General features: G+C 37.0%; 1 protein-coding gene across 1 annotated transcript in view; it reads right to left on the bottom strand.

Annotated features, from left to right (window-relative positions):
* The window catches only part of ARHGAP15 (Rho GTPase activating protein 15), a 3416769-nt gene that overhangs the window by 3316149 nt on the left and 73024 nt on the right, over nucleotides 1-27596 (bottom strand). The window lies entirely within an intron of this gene.

The raw sequence follows: 27596 nt of genomic DNA, 5'->3' as shown, positions 1-27596 counted from the left end.
AGTGGAATGTAGTTTACATAAGCTAAAGTGCACGAATGTTGTGTTAACCCTTTAACGATGATATAAGACTATAATAATGATGCTATATTCATCTTGCTTAGTGACTGTATCTTTAGGAAGGCACATGGAGATCAGGATGGTAGGAGATATCAGTACTTTAACATGCAATACTGAGACGTGTACCATATATACCTTAAGATGACAAAACATGAACAGTTATGCTACTGCATAGGTTTGGAACTGTTATTTGCCTAAAAATGAACCATTCTGAACGCATACAAGATTTTCTTTGACAGTTATTATGAGCAGTCTATAACACTTCTAAGTTTGAAATGATGAACTTTTATTTGAATAATAAGAAACATAACAATTTTGTATTTATTAAAAGTAACTTTGACATTCATTCCAGACACTGTTAATAAGTGTTATGAAGGTTGTACTTATTCCAACTGTAATGACTAGGCTGAGAGTGTACAGCAAATAAATGAATGAATGGATATAAATAAACAGTAAATAAAGACAATGACTTGGAAAAGCGAAGGCAGGAAGCAAAAGAATACATAGAGAAGAAATAAAGGTAAATCACACATGCTGAACAGTTACTAACAAATCTTCACAGGAGACACCACTACAGTTGGGAGTATGCAGGTAATACTCCTGAGCTATCTGACTTTTATGACATATTTTTGAATAAAAATAGTCTCAGAATATGAAAGACATCTTCTGTTTTATCAGTACCAGGGCAGAATGGGACTTTATACACCTAGATGCAGGCTGTACATTAGTACTCAATGAAGTAATGACAGAGTTAAAGGAATATGGACTGGAAGGCATCCATTTATCTATTGGTTAAAAACCTTAAGACAGAAGAAAGCTTTAGGGATAGTTGTCTTAGTCATAATGTGTTCTTGTGGAAATATAAGCTACTATCATAGAAACAGCTCTTTTGTTTCTAGCAAAACCATATCTGTTAACACACTAAAGAAATTTCAAAGATCAAGTTGTTTATTGTTAACTACAATTCACTTTTACTGGCCATATTAGATACTGCAAAAAAGTCTAATATTAGATGGTGTTAGTTTCTACTGAAGTACTTACACAAATACACACACTGGTTTCTGTAACACTCTGGCCTTACAAGAGTGAAATGCAACCATCATACTCCCTTCCTACAACCCTACTGTATAATTTGTTCCCTTATAAGACACTGGTAGAGTGCTATTTTTATACTGTGGCATCTACGTTTATCATTAGGATCCAGTCTATGCATAATAAAGTGTTGAATATTAAATGTTCATTTTTTATGATTGAAGAACTGATAATTCTCTTCTTCTATAACTTTCTCAATGTCAGCATACATACAATTAAGTATAAACGTATTTCCTGGTAACGTTTCCTTTTAATATTCATACCCCATAATATTATCTGGATAACTATTGAGCCACTGATTATCTTTGAGCACAGTAAGATCTTTTCTGCATCTTACACATTTAACATAAAGACAAGTATCAGAACATCGGAGTTTTGTATGAAGCAAACTACTGCTTTATTCTGCCAGGAAGGCTGCTTTTACCAGCATGTAGTCCAGGAAGTTGCATCTCATCTATTGTGGTTTGAGTGAATTGCTGCTTATGCAGCATTTGATTGCAAAACCAGACTCAGACTCTACCTGGTCTTGTGTGGAATATGTTCCCTTTAGAGTCAAAGTGCACTCTGCTTTAATACCATGTAACTACTGGCACAACACGTATACTATGGCATGATCAGTAGATGCCTCTCAACAGACAGTAGTCTTTCCTCACATCATTTCCTTACTGTGTAAGAGCAAACCTTTGTATATTCAACCTTAGAATGCCATAAAAAAGATTATGTCAATATATACACACATCATTTATTTTCAGTTGGTCTACTAACACATACATCAACATCCTGTAAACAACTGTATGTCAAAAACTGAAACTTCGACAACATATTACTCATGCACAGAGGAAGAATGTCAGTGCATGTGACTTTAAAACATTGTTTTTTACAGTGGGACAAGCTCTGCACCCCCCCCCCCACACACACACACACCTCCACTAATTATATATACTAACTCCCAAGATTGCACAGTCCCTAGGGAAAGGTAATATTCCCCTACCTTGGAGATTGTTGATCTTGCACACTTGACTATGTGTAAAATAGACCAAATGTGGTCCATTAAACAGAGGTCGACCAAACTCCCTGTTGACCAAACCAACAGAACCCACACAGGCATACTATGCAAGCAGTTCTGTTTTGTTGTCATTCACCTCACTATAACATGGGTTTACAGAATTCAGAGTTTGTCAGTAGAAATTATTTAAATCAAAACCAGATGTAAAGAGTTTTAAGATCTGTTAAAATCTTCCAACAGTGAGATTTCACAATCTCTACCACTATACATTTATAAGTTAGAACTATATGCAAAAGCATACAAAGAAAGTTTTAATGTTGACTGAAGCAGTTTCAATATTTTTAACAGGATGACAAGACAGACAGATGCATAGTCTGCCAATTCTGGTGTATTTACAATGAACAGATGTCTTGTATGCCTTTCCCAAACTCCATTCCTTCCATCGAACAACTACACTGATGGTGGTCAGTCTCTAATGGTCAACTAACAATGCTATGTGAGCTGAAATAGTTTCAAAGTACCTGACAAAAAATAAAGAAAGACACCTCATTTTAAATTTGTACAGTTAAAAATGTGTGCATCATTATAAAAGGTAGAATCTCCGGAGTTATGGCATTTTTAATATCTTAATTGGAGTTTTAACATGGCTGTTATTGTCTGACATACAATGCATGGATAATTTGCGACTGAACAGGACAATCTGATACCCCCCCTCCAGACAAATGCACACTTCACCCCTCCCACACACCCCAACACTAACTGTCTGCTAAACTCCATGAATCTTGCCTTTGACATGATCAAGTAAATACATGCTTTTGGCTATGTTCAGTCAAAGTAAAGTATACAACTGGCAGTTGTCTGAATAGCTTGGCTGCTTGAATACCTTTACATAGGTATTTTCAGGAATAGAGCACAGGCCTAATTAACATAGTCTTCTCCCCCACAATGTCTCATTAGCATTCCTGGCAGGCCACGTGAATAGCTCACAGATGAGCTGCAACTATTTGTATTGCAGTACAGTGGTAGGGCTGCCTCTCTGAACTGGAAATGGTTACAGCAAGATGTTTACAAGGCTTACCTCATGGTAACCTTTCTGAATTTGTGAAGTTCATGAATATGCCTGCAGTAAATAAAGTCAGCTGGAAATAGACTAAAAGTCCTTGTAAAATATACTCATTCATTCACTGAAGAGGACACCTCTGAATCCAGAAAGTGCTACTTCATCTTCAGAATATAAACTGAAAGCAAAATATAAGAAATTATACATTGTGGAGATACTGAATGCAGTATACATACTCAGAAGCATGAATAGTTCTTGAAATTTGGGTAACAAGACAGTTATCAATGACAAAAAAAAAAATTAAAAGAATTCTGGAGATGTAATGGCCCTGATGCAGATATGCAGTTACTGAAAGATTTTGCAATGAAAGTCTGGCATGAGCCAAAAATATCATTGGCTATACAGAAATTTAGTCTTATTTATCTTTGAGTGAAAACATGAGTTGTGTCCAAGACATAATGTTCCATGTTGACAAAATAATAGTTTTTATTCAATGAGAAGAAAATACTTGATATGATTCATGAACTGTATCTTTAAAAAGTAAGAAGCAAAGAAAATCAAGTGATATAATGTACTGGGGACTAATGCAAACTCAGATAGCATACATTGGGCAGAATAATCTCCTATGCATGCCATACCAACAGTCCAAAAGAAGACATGCCAGTATAGTAGGTCATCAATGAAGGAAAGTGGGAACAGATTTCTTCCAGCTCAAGGCAGCCATGAATGTTGTGTGTAGGTTATTATTCCATGTTCTATGAAGTAATCATACAGACAAACAAAAGTGCAAGTCTATATTCTCAAGGCAGAGGATTTTTACATATTATTGTCATATCTAACAAAGGATTTAATGCAGAAGTCAAGAGTGCCAAAGATTTGTGCATGAATGAGAATGTAAATGCATAATATCCAATTCTTTGTTGTGATGAACAGGGAAATGTGGAGAAAACTATTTGATGTTCACAACAGAATCTCATAAGTAAGAGCATAAGTGTCATCTCACAATCTTGGAATCTAGTAATATCTGCTGGAGTAACTCAGAAAAAACCCCAGGACTTGCAGTAAGGGCTGCAGTAAAAAGGCTATGTTTCTATGATGCATAGAATTATGATTTAAAAACACTTTAGCAGCAATGAGAAAAGAGATCATTATTAGCTAGTGTGCATGTCTCTGAATTGGCATTAATTACTGTGAGTGCTAATCATCCATTTCATATGATAGTTAACACCGGTGGCTGATTCATCATGTTAGCACAGGCACCCCTCCCCCCATTCACTCTCCCACACACACAGCACATAGTAAAACACGCAAACACACACACATATACCACATACTGCATACCTGGCAGAATGTCCCTAATACCAACATTTTATCTACCCTGATAACTCACAGATTATGACAGACAGCTATTAATGCCACATATTAGAGCTTCACACTTCATATCCTTCAATAAATGCATGCTAGCTCAAAACCTGTCATTCCAGTGACTTTCTAAGAGCAATAATTATCCTATCATTATTTTTGGCTTTGTGTAGAGTTGCTGCACAACAAATTTTCTTTCTTTTCCCTCTCCCTTGTAACTTATGAACTGCTGCTGGAATTAAATAATGGCTGAGAACTTCAGTATATGCTATAGAAACATTGTTGCTAGATTATCAGTTAGCTCAGGGAGAGATGATGATATTTCCTATGGCTACAAGCTGTTTTCCAGCCTTTTTATTTCACTTTCCTTTTTTAAACCATATTTTTTTCCTATTGCATGCATAACGTCTAGTGATGGTGCAGAGATCTAATATCCTCTGTTAGAGTTGGGAGCCTACAGGGTTAGAATCAATGCAAAGTAAAGAACCAAGCAGAGCAAATACTATTTTGATTGAAAATGCAAGAAAAAATCAGACCTACAAATTAGAGCAAGAATTTACAGTGTGTGGAAATTCCACAGCCTATAGTAGAAACATTTGGTTAAGCAGCAGAATCAAGACCTAATATAGTTAATCGGGAGGATGGAAATTTGCACTGAAAGAACTAGAAACATTTCTATAAGAAAAAAAAATTTGATATGTTTTACTACATGAAGAGAGACAACATGACAACTATTATAGCAAAGAGATGAAAAGTCAGATTCTTCAAGAGATAAATACAAGGAAAGCTATACTGCATCGAGAACTGTTCCTAATTCCAAAAGAACTTCAGATGTCTGTATTACATTGTATTAAATATTCCAGACTTGGCAGAACATTGAAAAATGAATATTGGAAAGGCATCCATTAGTCTGAGGACTCGTGTTGTCTTTTATTTAAATGTCCTTTGAATTTGTGCAACATGTATTAGCTGATATAATACACACGTGGGCACACACACACACACACACACACACACACACACACACACACACACACACACACACACACACACACACACACACACACACACACACACACACACACACACACACACACACACACACACACACACACACCAACATACACATATAACATATTCTAACCACATAGAAAACCATTGAAAAATCCAACATCAAAAAACATTTATCACTGTTTTTGCAGAGGGACTAAGTCCCCTTGCACCAACCTAGTGGCTGTTTGAACACCCAAACTACCTGTTAATTACATGTACCAATTCTAAGGTTGTAATAGCACTAGGAAAAGGCATAAATCCCTCTCTAGTACAAGCTCATTTTTGTCAGTATTTTGTATTTCATTCTTCAAATTTTACAACCTTTTACTGCCAGTTTTATGTTGTTTCAGTCAGTTTAGGAACACCTATGTATGTATATATATATATATATATATATATATTTTCCCCTTCAGAAGGTTGAATGGCTGAAATCTTGAAATGCATATGGTCGAGATCATATGCTCGAAATTTCAGAAGTTCGACCTTCTGAGTGGGGATCGGCACACAGCGCAGAATGGGAGATTTCCCTTTCTGCGCTGTAGTGTGATCTCGGAGTTGGAATAAATAAGTAGTGGGGGGTGTAGGGGGTGCAGTGGGGCTTGCCTCCTTGCAGAAACATTATTTTGTGTTATGTTGTTTTTTTTTTTTCCCTTTTGGAAGGTCGAGCTTTTGAAAATCGAGCATATGGCTTCGGCCATATGCATTTTGAGATTTCAGCCATTCGACCTTCTGAAGGGGAACTATATATACATATAGATATCTATAACTCTATGTATTTATATAGATAGAAAGATATAAATATAGATAAATATATCTGTCTATATGTATATATATCGGTAGCTCTCTCTTTCGCTCTCTCTCTTTCTATATATATATATATATATATATATATATATATATATATATATATATATATATAGCTATATCTATATATATATATATATATATATATATATATATATACATTGTGGAATGAATATGGTCTCCTCTGTGTTTGACCAACATCTGTTTAGCTGAAAAAAATTGATAGACTAAACAGATCAACAAGAGGCAGGGGGAGACTGCACAGTTCTCAGGGTGGGGAAATATGCCCTTTTCCAGAGACTGTGCAATCTTGAATTTAGTACATATAATTAGAAAGGGGTGTAGGAGGCTCTGCTCCTCCACATAGGGGTGCAGGGGGCGGGGGGGGGCTGCTCACACTGCAAAAACATTGAAAAATGTGTTTCAGTGTTATCAGATTTTTCAATGGTTTCCTATGTGCTTAGATTTTTGTCACTTTTTTAATATTTTTGTAGGCTGACAAGGGCCGCTGTACCACCCCCCTGCAAAGACATTGCTTTAAACTATTTTTGGTTTTACAGTTTTTGCTTTTTGATGAAATTATCAATCAGCGCATGAGTAGTAGTGTGTCAGCATTTCCAATCTCAATCTTTCTGTGTTAACTTTGTAAACATTGACCTTTGGGATTTCAGTCATTATCAGTACACATATCTATATCTAGATATCTGTATCTATCTATCTCTATGTTATATATATATATATATATATATATATATATATATATATATATATATATATATAGATAGATAGATACAGATAGATAGGTCAGACAGCCAGACTGTTGATATGTCATCACAGTAAAGTTGATAGTGAAAAGTCAACATGCTTCTAAAAATACTCTGAAGATCACCTTTGATTATATATACTAACTCCGAGACACACAATTCCCAGAATAAGGGCATATTCCTCTACTGCAGGGATTGTCAGTTTGAAACATCTGTCAACCATCTGATATGTCAACTGAAGTGTATTGACAAAATGGATATAAACATTAGAGTGCTTCTATAAAAGTTGCCATGTAGTTCTTTCTCTCTCTCTAAATATATATATATATATATATATATATATATATATATATATATATATACATACACACACACACACACACACACACACACACACACACACACACACACACAGTATATATTGTATATATAGATATACATACATCTATATATACGTGTAAATATATATATATATATATATATATATATATATATAATTTTGAAACTTCAAAACCTCGAACATCCCAATCTTGAGGTTCAGATGTTTGAAGTTTTGAAATCTCAAAACTGAACAACTGAGATCGCCTGACAGTGCTTAACAGTAACTTTACCCTTCTCTTTACTGTAGTGCGATCTTGGAGTTGGTATATTTAAGTAGCACAGGGTGTGGGGGCTGCAGGGGGCTTGCCCCTCTGCAAAAACATGATTGCTAACATTTTATTCTTTTAGTTTTTTTTTTTTTTTTTTTGCGATTTCAAAACTTCGATCATCTGAACCTCGGGATTGTGATAATCAAGGTATTGAAGTTTCGAAATTACAAAGTGGACCCATGTAGACATGTGTATACACACACACACACACACACACACACACACACACACACACACACACACATATATATTTGTGTGCGTGTGTGTGTGTGTGTGTGTGTGTGTGTGTGTGTGTGTGTGTGTGTGTGTGTGTGTGTGTGTTTTTGTGTGTTTCAGACAGTTACATAACATATACTAATCATACAACATGCATATGTTATACAAGGTTTCATGTGAGAAAATTGAGCCCTGCAATGTCAGGACCTAAAATACTAAAATTAAACATCAGAATGTCAACACACCATAGTCCTAACTGGTTGCAGAGACAAACATGGAAAAGTTTAAAATACTTATTTTTGAAAAGGGTTTAACTCCTCATACATCTGAATGTAGTGTCTAACCCTACACAACAGATCTCTAAATATACTATCTCCAAGGTTACACTAACTCAAAGTAAAGAGGAATCTGTTAAAACATAAAAACTCAGTATTTCCTATTACTGTGAATAGCGTAAACTACATTACGAGTCTGAATTTAAATGTTTGTGTCTTTCGGCTTTTCCCAGTTAGGGGTCGCCACAGTGGAACTCCGGTCCGCTAATGATTGGTAGTTGATTTTTATGTGCCGAGTTACCAGCCCTGATGCACAATCTTCAACGAAGATACGCCCATTCATGCATGTCTCCACGCAGAAGACGCTCTAGCTGAGAATCGAACTATACATGATAATTTACATTTTATCAGAAACGGACATAACAAACTGCAGTGCTCAAATCAAAGCACAATATTTAGTATGTTAATGTGTTATATTTTTGCTATTATTATTAATATGTATTGAAATTCAAAGAAAAATAACTTTATCTTAATTCTTTGACTTTGTTAAATGTAACTTGGATTTAACAGATTATCTATATGGTCTGGCTGGTTGCAGTACCTTAACATTTCTCTGTATAGAACATTATCTTCTGAGTTCCTCCTAAAATATTGCAGTTTACTTTGTCAAATAGTGAAACTGAAACAAAGCATTGTATATTGCAGTTTACTTTGTCAAATAGTGAAATTGAAACAAAGCATTGTGATATACACCCATCTGCTCTTTTATGTTTGTAAAACGTGTTGATAATATTTTACCTGTGATATGTTCTATAACATGAGTTTGTAGTTTTATTTTTTCCACATAGAACACTCTGATGTATAAATAAGCATATTTGCAACACTATGACATAGCACTTACTATCAAAGACAACAAAGTATGACAAGGCCCAAGGCTGCGTAGGCATATAGTAATACAGGAACAGTGCCCGCATTCTGGGATTAAGCTACAGAGTAATTTAGAGAAGCTGGTTACTGGCAACAATCATGCTACTAAAATGTAGTTATGTGACCAAACTATGTGCAGTTATGTGACCAGCCTGTCAAGAACAATAAGGTGGTAAGCCTGACATTGTGTGAGTTCAGACATGTAAGTAAGAAATTCAAATTTAAAACTGGGGCACAGTGAGCAGGCCACAGAGAGACAGTGCTACAAAGCATTGACTTAGTTCATTATATAATTAAGAAGGAAAGGGGGGAAAGTGTAAACGCAGAAATGATGGACTAGCTAGCAAACAAACACAAAAAGGGTTATCTTAAGGAGAGAAAGGCTGTTAAGGAAAGATAGGCTGAGGGGACATAAATGTGTCCATTTTATATTGTATAAAATATAGGGTAAATAGGAAAGGCAACTATAAACCTGAAAAGAAAAGAAAGAGGCAGTAAAAAGTAGTAGGGATAGACAAACAAACATAACACTCAAGCATATACAGAAAGGAGTGGTATGAACATAATGGAGCAGACAACAATGGAGAAAATCAGATATAGTGAGGAAGCACAGCAATTGCTGGGGATATTTGAACTACAAACAGGGTACAAGGAATGAGACATAAGGTAGAGGAACAACATGATGTGGGGCAGTTGGGATACAGGGGGCCTGTCTGATATTCCCAGACGTGAGCCCACCCATGGCTGACAACAAGGGTAGACCTGATTTTCACAATGGGCCAATCATGCAAATTCTATTAACCACACTATGGGGCTCTTAATTTTCTCAGCATGAGTATCCTGCTGTTAATCTAGCTCAGACATGACCAGCCACCACACCTGATACTGATTTATTTTATTGACATTTCATTACTGTGAAAATCCATCTAGGTAGGAGACCATTTTCAGTGGATGCCCAGGGAGAAAATCTCCAAGGTATTTCATAACATTTTAAGAACAACAATTTTACAATCTTCAAAAATAAAAAAAAAAAATGACAGTTTTAATAATTATACCAAATTAGACATAACATGAAAATATTAGTTAGGAATAGATATAAGTTATATGACAACGATTTAATATTTACAGAAATTTTAGCCAGTTTATAAAGAAATTAAAGTTATGTTAGTGTAATATAAACAAAATTGCAGTCTGAAGTGAGAAGGAAAAACAGGGTTATGGAATAACTAGATAAGAGTCAAGGGAGAGAAACTGAAGTTAGGAAGTGACTAAAAAGGGGGGAGTAAGGAGGTGTTAGGTATAAATAGGTACTTGTTCATATTTAGGAATATAGTTTACCATAGGGATGAACAAGAACAGAGACAGATTTTGGCTAATAAGTCTTTCAGGATGGTTTGAAAGCACTGGATTGAGCATAAAAACCTGACGGATATAGATAACACATTCTAGGCCTTAGCAACATGGTATGAGTATAGACCATGCCTATTAGATATGATAGATTTATGGACAGAGAGAAGTTTTTGGTCATTATAGTTGAGTGGGAATCTATTTGTGTAGAATGGTATTTAGTATCAGGCAAGTACTTGATGCTGGATAATTTTATAGGTGGTAAGACGCTGTACATATATTAGTTGATGGGGGTAGTTCTAACCAATTTAGGCTTTTTAGTGCTATACAGTGGTGGGTTCTGAAGGGGGTAATTGCTACAAATTTAACAACTTTATTATAGCATTGTTCAGATTTTGCTTTTTGTGATGCCTGGATGTTAGTAAGGAAAGGACAACATAAAATAATGAGGGTAGACTGTAAGCAATGGCAAGTTTAGTTTTAGTTGCATTGTTGAGAAAGGTTTTTGCTCTATAAAGAATCCCTAGCTTTTGGTGACTTTTTAAAATACAGTTTTCTTTATGCAGGTCGAAGTTAAGATCATCATCTAATAAACTCCACCAGTATAACAAACTTAGAACCACAAATAATCAATGAATCACTTCCAAAACAGAGAATACTTTAATTGTTAAGCGCTTTCATTCATAAGAACTTCATCAGAACCATGTTAAAGTTAAAAACACACTAATTTATACACAAACAATGCTGGAAAATGACACAAAATGAAAAACGGTCAAAGAAAAATCACTTAAGTATGCGTTTCGTCCACCTTTAATCACTGTGAACTTCTTCAGAATACACATTCATTCAAACAATCACTATAAATAGTCACTCAAATACATCACATGATCATTCCATCCAATGAAAATCACATAAAAATACACATATATATGTGTGACTTTAAAAATACTACTAAAGTATCAAGTTGGGAGTGTGGCCTAATGGTTAAGGTGTTTGCCTTACAAACACAAGGAGCAGGGTTTGAGCCTCACAAGGGATAATTGGCTAGGCTTAAAATGGCTCGCAAGGGCAGTTAGCTTAGTACTAATCTATGAACCTATATAATTCAAAACAAACACTAAACAGAATTTTTTAAAAAGTTCTAAAAAAATCCTTAATCAAAGCGTGTAAATATAACATACTATATATTTATAATCTCCGTGCTTGTAAAAAACATTTAATATTAGTAGCTTCATTCAATCCAGGAAATTCATCAGCTTTCAACATAATTTGCCATAAAGCCTCTCTACATTCCAATTTAACTTTATAGTTCCCACTAAACAAATCGTCACTAATTTATACCCCTGATGTAAAATCACATGTTACACTTCCACCAATACATTTCAGATGAAACAACTTTATGCATTAACCCATTACATAAAACTTCTATTTTAACAGAGAACTAATTCAACAAGAATCATTCAAACCTGGGTGGTTGCAAGCATTTAAAATCATCTGCCATTTTAATTAATTCTTTAACAAATGTTCTTCTATGAACCAACCTTGTCCATCCATTTTAATATGTTCTAAAATCATAAAATGAAAAGTATATTGTGCATGTTGTTCAACATGTCTATATAAAGCATTTGTGCTTTTTTGATTTCTTATGTCTAAAATATGCTCGTACACCCTTCTTTTAAAATGTCTCTTGCTTTTACCTACATAAAAAGCTGTACAGAAATTACACTGAGCTAAATATACAATACCAACAGTGTTGCAAGTAAACCGACATTTAATGTAATAAGTGTGGCCATTGATAGTGAATGGATCACTACTGTTGACATACTGGCAAATAGAGCAATGGCCACACTTTCTGGAGCCAACTGTACCACTGGTTCCCTCAACATATCTTTTTCCTAAAATACTTTTATGGAATTTCCTTTTTTGTATACCATGACTGGTTTGACACCCAGTTTCTTGATGAATTCAGTTTCAGTGAAAACAATACTCCAGTTTGTACATAGCACATCGTATATATATAGAAAAAAAGTCCAAGTAGCCACTACAACCAAACAAAATGAATCCAAAAGGCTACTAGCGGAATCACAAAGATGCTGGAGACGTGAATAAATTCCACACTTTAATGAAGGTTAACCTTTATTAAAGTGTGGAATTTATTCACGTCTCCAGCGTCTTTGTGATTCCGCTAGTAGCCTTTTGGACATCATATATATATGGTAACTATCCACAGTAAATGTAGTAATGAAACTGTTTTTATAATTATGTGTGATACTACTTTCCTGCTGTAAAGTGTGTGCATTAATGTTATTCTCTGTAGGTGGTCCCAAAATAGGACTGTATACTCCATTAATCATTTTGTTTACCACGCCATTTAAAATATCATCCAGGAAAGTCTGGGGATACCCTTTTTTTAAAAAACATATCTACAACTTTCTTACATTCTGTATTAAACTCATCCAAATTGGACATCATTCTGGCCATACGAACTAACTGGACTTTAACTACTGCTTTTTTCTGATGTTTTGGGTACAAACTGGAATAATGTAAGTATGTGTTGGAAAAAGTTGGTTTTCGAAAAATTGCAGAGTAGAAACAATTATTAACTGTATCCTTGCCAATCTCCACATCTAAAAATGAATTTTTTCTTAAATCATAGTTGGAATAAAATTTTAAGAAATCAACAATGTTGTCATTATACTCCAGAAGTTTTTTTCGGATTTTCAACAGTATCAATCCAGAAAATAAAAACATTGTCCAAAAATCTGATGTAAAGTGACCAACACCCTGCATACTGGCTAGAGAAAATATAATCATTCTTCCACTTAATCATGACATAATTAGCAAAACTGGGGGCGCATGCAGCACCCATTGTCACTCCATTTACCTGCCTTTAAGTTTGTCCCTGCATTTAACTTTATTCTGGCTTGCAGCCATGACTTATTTTGACAAGTTATTATTGTTTACAAACTGCAAGTGATAAACAACAAAGAAGTTACTTCCGTGGCTAACAGTACAGGTGTGCACAACTGCAGTCAGTTAGGTAAGTAAGCATGTGCTGGAAAGTTTGCATAACTTGGGTAAGGCATAGCATTTTTTCACTTTTTTTTAAAATGTTTGGTTACTGTCTGGGGGCCAGATGGTGTTGCATCATGGGCCAGATTTGATCCATGGGCTGAATCTTGTGCACCAATGAGATAAACTCAGTTTTTCAGCTCTTCTCCCTGTGGGAGAGGGACACAAGTTCCTGATTAATTCTGTTCTAGCTGCTCTCTACTCCTTTCCCTCTCTGCTACTCTCACACACAGCCCCACCCCCTGATTATCCTGATTAGTCAGTCCCTCCTAGGGTGACATCTTTAAACCATCTCCCAACTACCTAACACATTCATTTCTCATTCTGTAGCTGCTTTGGCTTCCCTACCCCTCTGTTTGTTGTGCATGCACAGCAAGTAGGTAGATTAGTGCCACATTTATACTAGGGATAAAATACATTACTGTCTTATTACTGATGACTGCTGATTTATTTGGTTATTACTGCTAACTGCTGAGTCATTTAATGGTGTGAATTGTGACTGATGTTCAGAACTCCTATATGCTTTGAGAGTTAGCTGTTGTATTAACTGACAGACTGGTTGTATTTCTATCTTATTTTATGAAAGTAGAGCTTAATTGTTGTATATCTGCCAGGCATTCTGTTAACAAAGTGTATTCACGTTCTTCCTGCATCTGTAAGCATTCCTGTTGCATGTGACTGCTCTTAGAAGACCTAGAGGCTGGACTTGTTTATAGGTTTGTACTAAGCTAACTGCTCTTGTGAGCCATTTTAAGCCTAGCCAATTATCCCTTGTGAGAATCAAACCCTGCACCTTGTGTTTGTAAGGCAAACACCTTAACCATTAGGCCACCCTCCCAACCCCGAAAAGGTTGCTCCTCTCCAAGGAGATCACTCACACACACACACACTTGTTGAGTGCAGGATTCAAACCCCTACCTAACTGGTTAGTGATACTACAGGAGTATGCATTTACACGACGCACTATACACATTACTTTTACACATTGACAATTACATTTATAGAAGGCTAAGTGAATACTGTTCATGTTGCCGTTAGTTCATACTGAATAACATAGCTGTAGAATTATTATCTTAAAACAGCCATACTTTGCATTGTGCAATATATCTTGTCTGTATTCATTGCTGAATTGTACAGCTGTTATCAAGTCAGGCTGCATGTTAATGCTGTTAGTCTGTGGTTGTACAGAGCTGATAATGTATGCAATATAATTAGTTTTACTCTGTCTGTATACCTTGCTTGCTCTGCACTTCACATTATTATAACCTTTGCACTAATTCTGCCTTATTTAACTTTATTTTTCAGTTTGCATGGGTTCTTTCCTGCATGATCCCCCACTAACCTGGGATTAACTGCATAAGCTGACTATCTTAACTAAATAAAACCATCTGGAAACAAGAACCTGACACCCTACAGCTTTTTTGTTGTAATAGGGGAATTACAACTTGGTTTTTGTTAGGTTTTAAGGCTTAAAAGGTGTATGCACAACATCAGTGAAGGGTTCCACTAGATCGGCCCAATACCTTGAATCAGCCATCTCCATACAAACACAACACACACACACACACACACACACATACATAGTGTTCCAGTCCCAAGCGTTTACTGTGTAAATTAGTCGATTTTTGCTTTTCACACACAGCAGCTGCCAATTCCCTTCAGCTCAGGGTGTATCTCATTTGGTCACTGTCCCTGCGAACGGGCTGTCTCTTAGTCCCCCACTTGCTGAATCCTTGGTCATTGGCCACATCTGCCGTGAAGAAACCAGCCACAAGGGCTCAAGGGCTTTAAAAAGAAAATAAGTTACTTCACCACTGTCCCTGCGAACGGGTTCTCTCTCAGCTCCCCACTTGCTGACTCATTGGCCATTGGCCGTATCTGCAGTAAAGAAACCCAGCCACAAGGACTCAAGGGCTTTAAAAAGAAAATATGTGACTTGACTACTGTCCCTGCGAACAGGTTCTCTCTCACTCCCCTACTTGCTGAATCCTTGGCTATTGGCCACATCTGCAGTGAAGAAACCAGACACAAGGTATCAAGGACTTTTAAAAGAAAATAGTTTACTGTAGCTATGTTTCCCTCTTAGTCTGCTACAGTAGAAAGTACCTGCCTAAAGCAGAAATAACTTGCTCTACTCACAGCTAGGGACAACAGCTGCTCCCCCACCCCCATCTGCTGTAAATTCATTCCCCAGTAAACATTTTCTTTTTAGTTATTAGTAATCAAAGATAAAGCTCTAGGTGAAAAAGGGTAACCCAGTAGATACACTGGAATTGCCCACTTGTAAAATAGAGGTAAAAAGGTACTTAAACTGCCACTTTTTGTCTGCTTCAAACTATGTATCTACCCAGAAAGGACACAGCTGAAATCAGGTCTATAGATTGTTATCCCTACTAGATTCTAATAACTCCTAACAATTTGGCTATTTAGACACTTACCCTGCAATCTTTAGCCTGGGGGGTTCTAGCCCACTCTGTTCGCTATGCTGACATTGCTCCCCTCCCTGCCCCCTATTGCCACCTGCCCCCAGTATCTCTGCATTTATTCATAGCCTTAACACCACCCCTAATTGCCAGCAATTAGGCTACACAACTAGTCACCCCCTCCCCCTACATCCAACACAATCATGCTACTACCTAATATAATAACAATCCTAATCTGTGTAGTTCTAGCTCACATTACATCCTACCGAAGCTCCACAGTCACATGCCCCAACAGCTTTCACTGTACTCTCTCAACACCTTCCCTCAAATGTTTACACTATAAGTACACAACCCCTGCCACCAAAAACATCCTCCCAATACACACACTCCATTACCAAACACCTAGCACACTCAAAAATAAAATATCCCTAAGATACCATAAGCAATTTACTATGTATATAAAACATATCCTAAACACCCTCTATAAACTAGCCCTCACTGGAGACATCCATCCAAATCCTGGTCCTCCCAAATCCAACCCAACCACAAACCCTAGTCCAAGCAACCTCCCCACAACTCAACTCCTAGCCAACAAGAAAACAACAGACCTACTTATAATGTCCCTAAACATCAGAAGCATATGCAATAAAACCAAAGAACTACATGCCAGCATAAGCATATATTCCCCAGATATTCTCTTCCTAACTGAAACCTGGCTCAAACCTCACATCAAAAGTGAGGAAATACTTCCACCTAAATACAACATCCTTCGGATAGACAAATTGTCCAAAAAAGGAAGTGGTGTAGCATTGATATTTAAACACCACCTCAATATTCAGCTTCTGAACTCATCTGCCCCTCACCACAACAATGAAGAAATCCTTTATGCCAATCTCATACTAAACCCAAACAAAACAATCAATATCATAGGATGCCATTTCCCACCAGGGCAAAATATTACACCCCTAGAAAATCTCCTGATCTGGGTTATTCCATCTCTACCCCAGGAAACCATCATTCTTGGTGACTTTAACATCAACAGGCTATCCTGTAATAACAATCTCCCAGTCATTCACCTTAATCTCCATGAGTTCACTCAACTCATTCAATCCCCTACCCAAATCAACAAACACCCTAACAATCATACCTTACTTGACTGGATCCTAGTCAACAAAGCCCCTCACTCTTACCTAGCAGGCTGCTTACCTGACAGTCTTAGTGACCACTCTCTCACTTTCCTAATTCAGCACCACACAAACAGTCTGAAGCCCATTATCCACAGGCATATATGAAACCAGTCCAACTTCAACCCCAACTTCTTCATCTCCTCCCTGCAAAAAATTAACTGGTCACCACTAAAATACCTCAACCTAGATGAGGCTGTCCACTAAACCCCCATGCTCCTGTAAGAAATGCCAAAGTCAGATCCAGGCATGCCCCATGGTTATAAAAGACCACCAGAACCCTAATGAAATCCAGAGATAAGGCCTGGGAGCACTGCTGACTAACAAAAAATAACTCAGATAGGCAATCATTCCTTGAACTGTGCAATAAAGCCAAAAGGCATATAAAATTAGACAAATCCCTGTACTATAAATCCACCCTAAACTCTGCCAACCACAACCCTAAGCAATTCTGGTCCACTATTAACACTATCCCCCACTCAGGGAAGGTTGATACTTCCCAGCCATCCATTTCCCCCTCCTCTGGCAGTATTGTTGAATCCTTCAACAAACACTTCACTGAAACTATAACATCTCTAAACAAACAACACTCCTATCTCTAAACTCCCCACTCCTCTTTTCTTCTTCACCTCAGTACCTACCTCCAACATAAAAAGACTATTGTCAAAACGTAAACCTACCAAACTCACAGCTGACAACCTCCCCTCTGAATACTTGAAAATTGCAGCTGATACACTAGCCTACCCAATTTCAATTCTAATCAGTCATTCCATAACAGGAGACTATGTTCCCTCGATATGGTAAATATCCCACATCATTCCCCTCCACAAAGGCACCCCCTCCACTGACCTATCCAATTACTGCCCCATTGCTATCCTCTCCCCTCTCTCCAAGATACTTGAAAAATGTATCAACACCCAAGTCTCCAACTGTCTCCTAGCTAATAATCTCCTCTCCAAAACCCAACACGGTTTCAGATCATATCAAAGCACTACCTCTGCTCTGCTCTCCTTCACCAACACTATACTTCATCACAAAAACAATGGCCTCTTCTCTACTACCATATTTCTAGATCTCTCAAAGGCCTTTAAGATGGTATCTCATGAGCTACTACTCTCTACTCTCCCCAACCTCTCCTTCTCACAACCAGCCTACAACTGGTTCCACAGCTATCTACACGGACACCAGCAATCAGTAATCTGGGATGATAACCTATCACCTCTCCTCCCAGTTACTCTCGGAGTTTCCCAAGGGTCTATCCTTGGCTTTCTGCTATTCTCACTTTTTACTGACTCTACTCTCATCTGCTCTGCCCCCACTCTACCAGAACTACAACAAATCACACAGGAATCATTTTCTTTTGTAGAAAGCTGGCTATCCAATGCTTAGCTCCTATTCAACCCAAGTAAGACAAAACATCTCCTGTTTCAACCTTCCAAAGCAACCCAAAACACCCCCCACTTCAACATTCTTGCCAAAGACAATACCATTATCTCTCCATCAGAACACACAAAATTACTCTGTGTGGAAATAGACAACCAACTTAGATTTGACACCCACATATCTCTCACAATAAAAAAGTTCACAAGAAACTTGGTGCATTATATCAAAGCCGCCAATTTCTAACCAAGGTGGCTAGAGTCTCCATAGCCAATTCCCAGCTAATCTCCACCCTACTCTATGCATCCTCCATACTTACCAACCTTAAACAGAGAGACCTACACAAGCTGGATGCTTGTTACAACAAAATTGCTAAATTTGCCACTGGAACCTCCTACTGCAGCTATCATTGTAACTCTCTTAAAGAACTAAACTGGCTAGAACTCCCGCAACTCCTTCACTTTAATCAACTCACCCTCGCATTTAAACTTATTAACCACCCCCTTAACATACCTTCCCTTCAAACCATTCTCCAACCCTATCACTCCACTAGGCCCCTAAGATCAAGCAACAAAAATCAACTCACTGTTATCATCCCAAAAACTCAGCAGGAGAAGCCATATTTTCATGTACCATATCTAAACTTTGGAACAATCTTCCACCCTCTATAACTACTCTACCTTCCAGCAGCCTTTTCAAGACTGCTCTCAAATTCCACTTAAATTTGCACTGGCTTTGTTCTTGTTCTAATCCAGACTAACACCCCGACCCTAACCCCCCCACCTAGACACTTAACCCAACTATACTACCACCACTACTAACCACAGTCAGAAATAGCTAATTGTCTTTACATACTTTAACATCTTGTCTGACAACTTTGCTACTAATATTATAAACGACAAGAAACTATCTTAACTTGCAACATTTACTGTATATACTGTTGATAATCAATATCTTGTTATTGTATTAAACCTGTAATGTTGTTTACTATTGCTGCAACTTTGTATGTCTGTTTATCATGTACATGATGTGGAGCTTTTCTCCCCGGGCATCCGCTGAAAAAGGACCTGCGTCCAGTCGGAATTTCCCAGTAAACAAATGTAAATAAATAAAAGAATAAATAAATAAATTTTACTTTCAGCATAGTGTCTATACTAATCACAACTATCTCTATAACTGCCAAACAACCCTGTTTGTGTGCTTGCAGTGATAATTAAAGTATTTCAGAGCTACTTAGATTAAGCTTTTGTTAGTAACTGATATTTTAAGCTTATTACCTTAAATTCATAGTTTTTCAACTCTTCTCCCTGAGGAGGCCGGGCCCACTCCACTCGCTATACTCACTCCTCTCCCCACCCTGCAAAAATCACCACCCTCACCCTATAACATCAACCTTATACCTAGCCTGACTACTCCCACACCTCTCTTCCACCTATCCCATAACCCCCCTAATTATTCCCTTAGTCATACCATACCTCCTAACTACTCTACCTCCCCACCCATTCTAAATAGGGCCATATAGTGCTCCATCCACCAAACTAACACTATCCCCCTCATATTAATTCTGTAATCACATAGCACTCAAATACTATCATGTCCATCACAACTATTACATTGATCTCACATTTCTCACTTACAGTCTCTCTCCTAACAATAATCACAGCTTTCCAGACACCCAACATACCTCCTACACCCACCTGTACAACCACCATATATAACCCACATTTATCAAGTTACTCAGACATTCACCCTGGCTTATTCACAGCTAATACCTCTGTACTATCCAAAGTAAAAACTTCTACCTCTCCAAATACACCTCCATTATCACACCACTAGCAGCGACTGTACCATTTAAAAAAAAAACTAAGTATAACCCACACAATTTGCCAAAGCATTATACCCCGGTGTGGTGATGTACAACCCAACCCTGACCTAACCCCCCCCCCCTCAGCCCAAGCAAACCTAGCAAATCTCTTACGCTATCAACCATAACTCTCCAAAGCCTTAGAAATAAAATACCTGAACTCCAGGTGTGGATTTCACAAAACAACCTGGATATTATAGCAGATACCAAAACCTGGTTGAAATCATATGTAAAAGACACAGAATTTCTTCCCCCAGGGTACTCATGCCTGAGAGCTGATCCACCCCAGAAGAGGGAAGGAGGAGTAGCAATACTCTTCCCTAGCAAATATCCATTAACTTCCTACTCAAAAGCAACACCCAACTTCTCCCCAGCTGAATTACTAATCTCTATATTAAAACTTAACAACCATAAAAACATTTGCATAATTGCTCTGTACATTCCGCCAGGAAACAACATACCAATATTAGAAAGTATACTTGCCTGGACTTCCCAAAATATAGATAATGAAACCATCATTCTAGGTGGTGTAAATATTGATTGGCTAGACATAGGCCACAACAACCCCTCTAAAAACATAAATCTTTAGAACTTCTCCCAACTAATTGAAGACATCACCAGACCCCACAAAAATAACAGTTGGGGCTCCACAATAGACTGGATATTAGTGTCTCACCCTAACAATGTCATCACTGCAGGCATACTTCCTAATGCCATTAGTGACTACCACCCAGCATATATCCTACGCAAACTCACCCCAAACCCAGGCCAACACCAATACAAATTAGCCAGAACTTTTACTAAGTTCCATCCATCCATATTTAATAAAACCTTAGCTAAAGTAGACTGGGAGCCCCTCAAATTCCTACCACTTAATGAGGCTGTTGAATTCTTTAACTCAACATTCCTAGATATCCTAAATGAGCAAGCACCCACCCGTCAAAAATGAATAAAACATAACCATGCAAGCTGGCTCTCAAAATCCACCAAAGAAGCAATGTCCACAAGGAATAAAATTTGGAAATCATGGCAGAAAAACAAAGACCCCTCAACTGTACTATATTACAAGCAACTCTGTAACCAGGCAAAACATCTAATAACCATTGACAAAAAAGCCCTCTACCTCCACTTACAATACAAACATAAAAATAATCAAAATAAATTCTGGTCCTTCATCAACCAACTATTACATCCAGGCTCTCAAGGCAATCCAACCCTCACCCACACAAAATCCCTATCAAACTTGCCACCCTTTTCAGTTCCTACTTCATTGACACCATAGCAAACCTAACCACTACCTTTCCTACAGTTACCACCACCACCACCACCAAGACATTTGATGACTAAATCATCCCAGAAAATAATCCTACTCTCAACTCTAACCTAATATTCTCCCCCATACCCACTACCACAATAAAAAAGTATTTTACTTAAGCTTAAACCCTGGCCCCTGACAATCTACCACCACACTTCCTGCAGCTAGCTGCAAACTCTATATAGCTTATCCCATCAGCATACTCATTAACAGATAAATTAAAGAATTCCTTGTCCTAGACATCTGGAAAAAAGCATTCCTTCTACCCTTACACAAAGGCAGCACCAACACTGACACCACAAACTTTCAACCCATTGCAATTCTCTCACTCCTCTCTAAAATACTGGAAAAATGCATCCATGCCCAACTCCTCAATCACCTGCTTGAAATCAAATTCTATCACCCACTCAGCATGGTTTCAGACCAGGACACAGCACCACTGCTGCCCTTCTACCCTTAATTATTACAGTAAACCGGGCACAGGATTCTGGTAAAATAATTACTTCACTTTTCCTCAACCTCTCCAAAGATTTCAATACCATTTCCCACAATATCATCCTCTCTAAACTATCGACCCTCCACATTTCTCCTCCTACCCTACAATGGTTCAATAGCTATCTCTCCAATAGGCAGCAACCTACCAAATGGTAACAATCTTTCTCTCCCTTCCTCAATACTTCCTCAGGGGTACCCCAAGGCTCCATACTTAGTCCTCTCTTATTTAGCATCTTTATAAACAACTTTCACTCCACACTCCCTCAGTGCTCAGTAATCCAATATGTTGATGCCTCTACAATAATATGCACTTCAAATTCCATCTCTGAACTCCACAAAATCACCCAAAATGTCTTCACCTCTACTGAATCTTGAATGCTTAACAATCATCTTGCCCTAAATCAGGAAAAAAAAAAAAACCTAGTAATTTTTACCCCTGCGAAAACTACTCCCGTAGATAAAAATCTCTTCATTATACAAGCCCAAGACAATACCACTATAGAAGTTGTCCCACACACTAAATTACTAGGTATTATTATAAAAGTAAACTTTAACTTTGATCTACACATAAACAATAATATCAAAAAACACACCAAAAGCTCGGTATTCTCTACAAGCACTGACACTTTCTTAGCCTCTCTACTAGACAAACCCTTGCAACCACCTTTTTATTACCCTCTTTCCTTTATGGTGTCCCTCTCCTCCCTAATATCCAAAATTCTACAAAATCCAAACTTGCCATGTGTTACAACAGAAAAGCAAAATTTGCCACCAAGGCTAAATTCTCATCCCACCACTGTAACTCACTGAAACAATTAGGGTGACTGGAACTCCCCCACCATCTCTCATTCACCCAACTAACTACAGCACACAAAATAATCTACAGACTCACAGACTGTCCTGCTCTCTCAACTCTACTTACCAAATTACCAAACCAGCAGGCAACTAAGATCTGATAATCATCTACATCTAAAAGTAGAAAAACACTTTACCTGCTGGTCAAATCCTCTACTTCTTCACCGTCACCAAAGTATGGAACTCACTTCCACCATCTATAAAAAATACAGGCAGCACCACCACCTTCAACCAAATACGGAAAAATCATCTCAACTCTTCCTGGCTGTGAACCTGCTCTATGACCTAACCTCTTCCTTCTCCTTATATTATAACTAAACTCCTATGCTTTTTGCTACTAGTGACTGATGATACTTTCTCCATATTTATTTATTTTTTTCATCACTTGTTGATCCTGGTACAATAATAATGACTTAATATATTTATGTTTATACCGCTGATTGAATTAATCTAGCAATCAATTAAATTCCTGCTTTTTTTGTGTATTTTACTATAATCACTATGCGTAACACTGTTTCTACTTCTGTACCAATTAATGTTTAATTTTTTTCTGTATCTATGTTCTTGTTGGAGCTTTTCTCTCTGGGCCTCCACTGAAAATGGGCACTTTTAGGCCCAGTGGGCATTCCCGGTAAACAAATGCAATAAAAACAATGCATAAAATAAATGTCTGACATTTTTGCCTGAGTGTACTTATCTGTGATAGGAACACAGCAAATACAAGAGGCAAATGCATGCATGTTCAGTAAAATCAGTAACAGTTAAAAGGTATGGGGAAGTGTCCATGTGTGTGTGTGTGTGTGTGTGTGTGTGTCTGAATGTGCATGTGTGTCTTAAGAGAGAATGGCAGATTCTGTGTCAATATGTGATGCATGGGTCATCAGAGTGATTATCATAGCAAAGTACTTATTAGTGATAGTGGTAAAACTGCATTAATTAGAGACATGCAAATTACATAGTAATGAGACCTTTCCTCATTGAAGATAACCAATCTCTGAAATGCAGTTTTTCATGATTTATAATGAACAGGCCCTTTCAGTCACAGCAGTTTACTCTTGGAGTGATATTCTTTGTGAATCGCAGCTAGTAACTCTTTCCCAGCTCAGAATGCTTCATATCATATGATAGATTTACAACCTTGAAAAGAAAACTTGCATAACTATACACTCCTCACAGACTTCCAAGGACTGAAAAACCAAAACCTACTGACAGTACAGAAACCAAGCATCCACAATAGTAATACGCTATTCTCCATCTGTATACATAAAATCTGGAATTGCATACCTAAGCAAATTAGGCTAGAACCCAACCTCAAAAAAATTCAAAATACAGTAAGAGAATCCTCTTCTTATCATGTGGTCATGCTCATGTTACACTGACCTTTATTATCTACCTAAGCAAATAAAAACCACAGCAAAAAGAATTGATGACCCACTCTGTCTACACCACACTATACCCTCTTTTATAAAATCACACAGTGCCATTCACCCTTATTATATCACACTTCCCAACAACAATCATAGAAAGAATCTCCTCTCCTACACATATTCATTCTCCCTTTCTATCATACCTTCTTCACTTCATCTGCCCATCCTCTTAATTTATACAGCCTTCTCTATCTTCATAACAACATTATTTATATAAGTTGGCATGGATTTGCCTTTTCTTCTACCACCATTACTACTTCTTCTTCCTCACCCCTCTCAGGTCCTTTATCTCACCCTCCCTTTACTATTGAATCATTTCACTAACATATGTCTCAGTCTTCCACTACCTTTGCATATCTTCCCCATTTGTACGGCCTACATCATCTACATTATGTCATTACAAAGCCTACACTTCTATACCTGTTCAGCTATATCAAATACTACTTTATAGGTTCATAAGTTGTTAGATTAGTACTAGGCTAACTGCCTTTGTGGGCCACTTTAAGCCTAGTCAGGTACCCCACATGAGAATTAAACTCTGCACCTTGTGTTTGTAAGGTAAGCACCTTAACCATTATGCCAACCTCCTACCTTTTGCCCTTCCAATTACCTCATCCAGCTAGAATCACAACACATACTCTGATACCATCTATCTTCTATTGTATTTTTTCTCCTCTTGGTTGTACTGACACATTTGTCTTTTAAATACTTACTAAAATAACAGCATTGATTACATCCTTTACTCTAGATACACTTGCCTTTATCTTTTCTAGGCATCCCTGCATTCTAATAAAACTAACTTACAATTTACTTTACAGAATTTAATTTGTTAATCACTCATAATTAGCATGTATGGAATTGTTTTGTTTCGCTATTTGAAGTACATTACTAAACTTTCTCTTTATAATCTTCTTATTACACCTAGAATTTATTGGGTAAACATATAAACTGCAAACTATGTTTTTACTAGGTAACACATGACATAAACTTTAATGTGATATATCTAGCTTTATTTACTATCCCTTTATTTGCAGATATTTTAAGCATTTAGTTTTTATTTTACTACATTATTATTTGTTTGCATCCTTGGAATTTTACTTACCAGTCCTCTAATGAAAAGTGACAATAGGCCATAAATGACTATCCTGATAAATAGAATAAAAATGGTACAGTCTATACAAAGAAATTTGTGAAGATATAGTAAAACCTATCATCTCACTCCAAAAAAAGGTTTTTAATACCAACCCCTTTGGTGTACTATACACAAGCAAGAATACCCAGTAGGGTATGTGTCACTGTGTAAATAATGTCAGCCTCGGGGTGTTCTGAGGCATGAAGCTGCAGTTAGAGAACCTCTACACCCCTGGAAGGGCAATATTTGTACAGCAACACACACAACCTAGAGGGTATTGTAGCACTTAGAGAATGGTCTGTCAGTAAACATGTTGTTCTTTACTTATTTATTTTTATTACTGTATTAATAATAATAATAATAATAATAATAATAATAATAATAATAATAATAACAACAGTTGTTGTGTCTTTTGGCTTTTCCCGGTTAGGGGTTGCCACAGCGGAACTCCGGTCCGCTAATTATTGGCAGCAGATTTTTACGTGCCGAGTTGCCAGCTCTGACGCACAACCTCATTTACGCATGTCTCCACACAGAAGATGCTCTAGCTGAGAATCAAGCAGGACGTCTTACTGTGAGGCGACAACGTTACCGCAGCACCACCACCACAGTAATAATAATAACAGTAATAATAATAATAATTATTATTATTATTTATATTTTTACTGTAAAATAGTCCCTCTTGCTAATGTTTTAAACTTGCTCTAGTATATGTAAGTGGTGTTGGAGGAAGTATTTTGCATCCAAAACATAAGATTTTCAAAAAATGTCCAGATATTTGCTTCACTTTTTGGTACCTTACTCATCAAATTTGTGGTTTATTGACAATCATTGGGGATTGAAGTCAATAAAAAATAACATACATTTGTGTTTCAGGTAAAATTTCCTTCAGAAAATGCATGCTAAAGCAAACACTTTTATTCTAGTAGCTTTCTAATTTTATATCTCCAATGTTGAAAATCAGTTCCTATTTTTTAGCATTTGTTCTCCCATACCTCTTAATCTCTAAGCTCAAGAAATCTGGGCAAATTGCAAAATAATGGAGCAAAAAATGTCTAAAAATAGGGACAGATTTTATATATTGCTCTCATAAACATAGAAAGTTGCTAGAATAACAAGATTTGTGTGGGCATGCATTTTATAAAGGATAAGAAGCCTAATATTCAAATGTCATGGGCATGACCAAGATGGCTAATTGAGAACAGGTGAAAGCTCTGTGACTGAAAACTTTTCTCTGACAGAAAATATAATAAAAAATATATAATTTGGAGATTCTTTATATCTAATTTTATTCAATAATAGTCAGAGAAAATATTTATAATTTCACATTCTTCAAAAGCTGCAATTTTCCTGTCAGAATTTCAACTGCTTAAGAGAGAAGAGACTTCAACATGAGCCACTCAAAAATGTTATTTGGGATTTTTTTGTTAAAATGATATGCAGTCATTTATATCAAGTATGCAGAATATATTACTTAAAATGAACAAGCTGGATACAAAAACAGAAAGTTTCAAATAAAAGTCCAGAAAGAAGACAGAACATTTAAAAATTCTTATGAAACAACAAAGTACACAAATCAGGGGTCTATATTACCAGATCAAAAACCCGTTTCAGGGAACACCACAAGACCGACACGTATAGCATGAACTATGGTAATGGTGAACGTTCAGAAGCATGAAACACAAAATGTCAAAGTGTCATGGTTGACCCATCTGCAGTATAGCTCCATAAAGTAAGTGTGCGATAGTTACAGATCTTAGGGTTAGGGTGCGGGTTAAAGTAAGTGCATAGATAGGTAATATATGTAAGGTTTAGTGTAGGGTTAGAAGTAGGGTT

The sequence above is a fragment of the Protopterus annectens genome, chromosome 6.part0 (assembly GCF_019279795.1).
Source record: "Protopterus annectens isolate FY-2018-M chromosome 6.part0, PAN1.0, whole genome shotgun sequence".
In the NCBI taxonomy this organism is placed as follows: Eukaryota; Metazoa; Chordata; order Ceratodontiformes; family Protopteridae; genus Protopterus; species Protopterus annectens.
This window is presented reverse-complemented; position numbering and strand designations above follow the sequence as displayed.